General features: G+C 28.3%; 1 non-coding gene across 1 annotated transcript; it reads right to left on the bottom strand.

Annotated features, from left to right (window-relative positions):
* Positions 1-1103: 1103 nt before the first annotated feature.
* Positions 1104-1222, bottom strand: LOC112591494. Its single transcript, XR_003114509.1, has one exon. It is a non-coding gene; the product is annotated as a U5 spliceosomal RNA (small nuclear RNA).
* Between the last annotated feature and the right edge of the window lie 3521 nt (positions 1223-4743).

Genomic DNA, 4743 nt, shown 5'->3' with positions numbered 1-4743 from the left:
TTAAAAATTAGTTATTTGTATAAACAATGATTAAATTATAAAATGATTCAAATCATAAATAGTTCACAAACAAAAACTTTATACAGGTATTTTATCATATTAAAATTATTATATAACACGAGTATCAACCTATATGGATAGATAAAAATAAAATATTTTCTTTAAAAATATAATTAATCTTTTTTACTTACGAGTTACCTAACAGACAAAATTTAGATATTGTATATAGGTAAATAATATCATTAAATATAATTGTTTCCAAATTCCAGTTAAAGTTTTAAAATAATACATAAACTAATTAGTAAGAGAGCGTCAGTTCCTTCTACAAACATTTTATTACAAGAATTACTAATCAGTAATAGATTCCATATTATGTAAATAATTTAAACAATAAAACATTATATTCGTCGTATATAACGTGCATATATCAGACATATGATAAATGGTTTATATGTTACTAGAGGATATCAGTTTAGAATGATTACACAATAATAGATATACCTATACTAAATTATTATTTTTTCAAATGCAGAATTACCATTTACAGAAAGTTATTTTGTATTACAATGAGTGATTACCTTAGTGCTGATTAATTTGATTTTGTAAACCGATTGAATTTCGTACCACTACTATTTAGTTGCGAGTGTCATAATGCTTTGTGCGAGTGTGTTTACACGATAGACATAAGTAGCTGAAAAAGAGCTTTAATCTTGAGGATGATTTTTCATAGAAAATTGGTTCTAGTTTATATTTAAAAAAAAAAAAAAAAATAGGAAATATAAAGAGAAACAAATGTAATTTTACTTTTTTGTCATATACCTTTATTGTAAAGTCGCTCAGAGAGATTTTGGTGTACCTGCATATTAGGTATATTGTGTATAAGTAGATTTCTATGGTTCAGTTGACATATTTGAATGCACACTTTAGACGTTAAGAATAATTACTTTTAGAAGACTAACATAAGCATAACGGCAAGAAACTTATAAATCGTGAAAGTATACGTCTAAAATTACTAACAATTACTGATTAGTGAACTGCTGTCATAGACACTAACATAAATCAATTAAATAGTTTTATCTGATATTAATTGGTTATTAGAAGCCCGACCAGAATGATCAGGCAAAATAAAAATTAAATTCTAGACTCCTATGAGTGCTCCCCTCCACGGAAATCTTTAGTAAAAGGCGAAAGATTTTTTCGATTTGAAAGGGAACCGGAGTTGTCGAAAAATTAGCGTTAGGTTCCCTATATACGATAAACCGGGTTACGGTACCATGTAGTACCTGGGAGTTCGCCGTCTGCGGTTTTCCCAGGTAGGGGCGCAAGTCCGTCGGACCGATCCGCGTCCAAACCGTGACCAATGCTTATAGCGTTGTCGTTGCAGCTACCGCAAAAACTGGCGCGGCACATCTAAAAAGCTTGACGACCGTGCCCGAAAGTGAGTCGGCAAACGATTGTGCCCGTTAACGCCATCTATCGAATGTTCTTCGAAACGCGGGAGGGCCGCAGCGGCAGCCGACGACCGACCGAACGGAAAAAGCGCTGGAAAACGAGTGGTGGTGAACGACATCATGTCAAATGTGGTCCAGCAGACAGCATTAGTGACGTTTATCGAACTCGTCGCACGAATTTAGTAGCGGTAAATTTGAAACGATAAACAAATTGCAGGTAGATACTTATAGTGTTTTGTACATTATAATAGCATAAAAACGTGGTTAGGTTAGTATAATAATAATAATAAAGTAATAAAATAACGATCAGAGACACTTTATCTTACCTGAGTGGACGCCAAAACACAGAAAATTTGTTTACAGTAATATCTATACAATACAAGATAGGTACCATAGTTCATTATAGGTAATAGATTATAGAATATACCCGATATACATAATGCCATTAACGGTATGACTTTGGACAAAAGGAGTACGGAGTACAGATAACTGGTAAGCTGATAAGTTGAATAGTTATCTTTTTTATTTCGGTGAAACCCAAAAGCGCAAATCGTCTATTTTTTCGATAAACTAAAAGCACAAAATGATTCTGCGCTTTTGTAGTTACCTTAGAAGTGGGATACAAGCACAAAAGTAATTATTGTACCCGTCACACTATAAGCTTCATATGCAAATTATTAATTAATAAATTAAATTATTCCTTTTAATTAAATATATAGTAATTATTATAATTTAAAAATACAAATCAACAGTGATCGAGTTAAGCAGAAGTTTAATATTATCGCATCGTATTTTATCGTAACGAATCACAGTGAAGGTTGATAATCATTTAAAATAACTATACAGTATACACAACATAAACTTATATCAAATTGTATTTGACTATGGGCTTCAAATTTCAAATTTAATATTAAGGTATTCATTATAATATATAATTTAAATTTAAATTTTTTTAATTAATTTTATTATCACTAAAAGTTTAATATTAATAACTATATGATTTAAATAAAATACACTTTATTTTTTTAATTTATATGCGTTTATGGTTTGTTAAAAAGGTTTTTTTTTTTGTGCTTATGGAATATTTATTTTTGCGCTTTTGGGTTGCGTTTGAGTCATATTTTGCACTTATGGGCTTCAACCTTTTAGTTTCTTGTTGAGTATTCAATCATATCAATCTCTCTTAACTTGAATCATTCTCTGGTTTAGTGTTTGAAAGTATTATTTTTTGGATAAGCCATTGAATTACACTAATGGATACCTAGTCAACTAAGTTATAATATCATCTAATGAAGAAAATTACATTGATACAAATTTTAAGTAAATCGTATATAATATAATGTATAAAATAATGCTATTTAACTGTATCATAATATGATATATAACATAGAATTAAATACAAAATCAATACACATTGACATTTGCCATCAAATTTACAATGTTGATCAAACTTTATATATTGACCGTTTGTCGTGCATTCATAATTAATATTATATAGTAGGCACGCAAGAAAATAACAGTTATTAAATACTTTGAAAATGTAAATGTCAAATTACTGTTGATTTATAACTAATAGTTTTTCTTGTTCTGATTTCATAAAAGAATTGATAATTTCGGTTAATTTTCGATTCGATCATCGTTTATTTGCGTGTTATTAAAGTCTTCTTTCTATTTAGCCGCCTAATCATGGGACACTACATCGTCACGAAAATTGACAGCCAATGGACTGCATTAGTGCAACATATAGGTACCTACCTAGTTCCAATTCTTGTTCAGCGAAAACAATAATTTTATTTTTACGACTTGTTTATTATGTTTTATTCAAAAACAAATCACCATAGATACATTTTCTCTAAATTTTCATGCAAGCATTTTGTATTAGATATACCAAAATTATAAAAATTTCAAAATATCTTAACCCTTTTTAAGCAATTTTTAGGTGTTTAAAATGTACTAAGGTAGAAACTAATAATCTAAATAATTTATTAAGCTTGAGCATTCATTTTCAAGCTTATCATATTTTTCATAGAATCAGGCACGCATTTAAAGGGGGCAACTGTACCTTGTTGACCGGGGCGGCAAATTTATTTTAAGTCTATTTAGGGAACAGTAAATTTATATTAATAAATTATTTTCGTGTATTAATAGTTCATAGTTGTATAGGTAGAGTCAATTTATCTCAAGTATCCAATTATAACCAATGGTTTAGGTCCAAAAATTTTAATTTTTATCTCGACTGATAACGTTTTACGAAATTTCACTGAAAATATTATTAAATCTTTCATTACTGATCGAATAGTCGTGAAATATTTTGAAGTTTAATGCAGTCAAATAGATCTAGATATTAAATTTTTGTGAATGTGTATTTGATTAACTAGATTTTACAATGGAAAAATCGCAAAATACATTTTCCCGTTAATTATTTTTCTTTTGTAAATGTAAATTTTAAAAACCCAATTCATCTAAATAAATGTAGTTTAAAGCGTCTAGGAGTTAGAAAATGAAAACAATTCTGAAAGTTATACCTATATTTACGTATTATTCATTTTCATAGAGAAGTTAAGCTAAAAAATGTAGTTTACAAGTTGTATATTCAAAAAAAAAAAAATGTTTAAGCTATTTAAATTAGTTGACTTATCAATCAATAAAACTTAGTTAAAACTTGATGACCTCCAAAATTAAGAAAATTGACATTAGACAAAAAATGAATGGTTTTCTTTAGAATATGATTCGGTTATTGAAATCAGCTAAATTATTTTTTGCCGAAATATTTATTAGCTAAAATATGGTTGAATTAAAATATTGTTGGTTAAATTATAATTTTCGTCTGAAATATTTTCATTTCAAATACTGTCATCCAAGATATTATTTGACTGAAATTATTTTCGATCTTTTTATAGCCCATCTATAATCATCCATAATTATTTATACGCATTTCGTAAATTAATAAAAAATTATCATTAACTTTGAAAATTTGTAAAATAAATTCTAAATTCTTATAAGAAATAATAAAAAAAAAAAATCTGAAAAGTAAATAATACCTTTGTTATACAGGGTGTTTCTGAAATGGATGAGGAAACTAGTATATGCGTACTCACTGCGATGGCCCAAAGTAGATTTTTTTGAAATTTTTTTCCTATCTCCAAAATCTTGGTTTATTCAATTTATTTTAAGAACATTAATTTAAATGTTAATATAAACACTCGAGTTGTATTTTTTGCAAGATTCTCATATGAATCGATACGTCACACCGTTTTTGCGCTTGTCGCGCGTTTTTCACGCTCGAGCCGCC

Source organism: Melanaphis sacchari, unplaced genomic scaffold (assembly GCF_002803265.2).
Source record: "Melanaphis sacchari strain LSU unplaced genomic scaffold, SCAv2.0 Contig134_pilon_pilon, whole genome shotgun sequence".
In the NCBI taxonomy this organism is placed as follows: Eukaryota; Metazoa; Arthropoda; class Insecta; order Hemiptera; family Aphididae; genus Melanaphis; species Melanaphis sacchari.
This window is presented reverse-complemented; position numbering and strand designations above follow the sequence as displayed.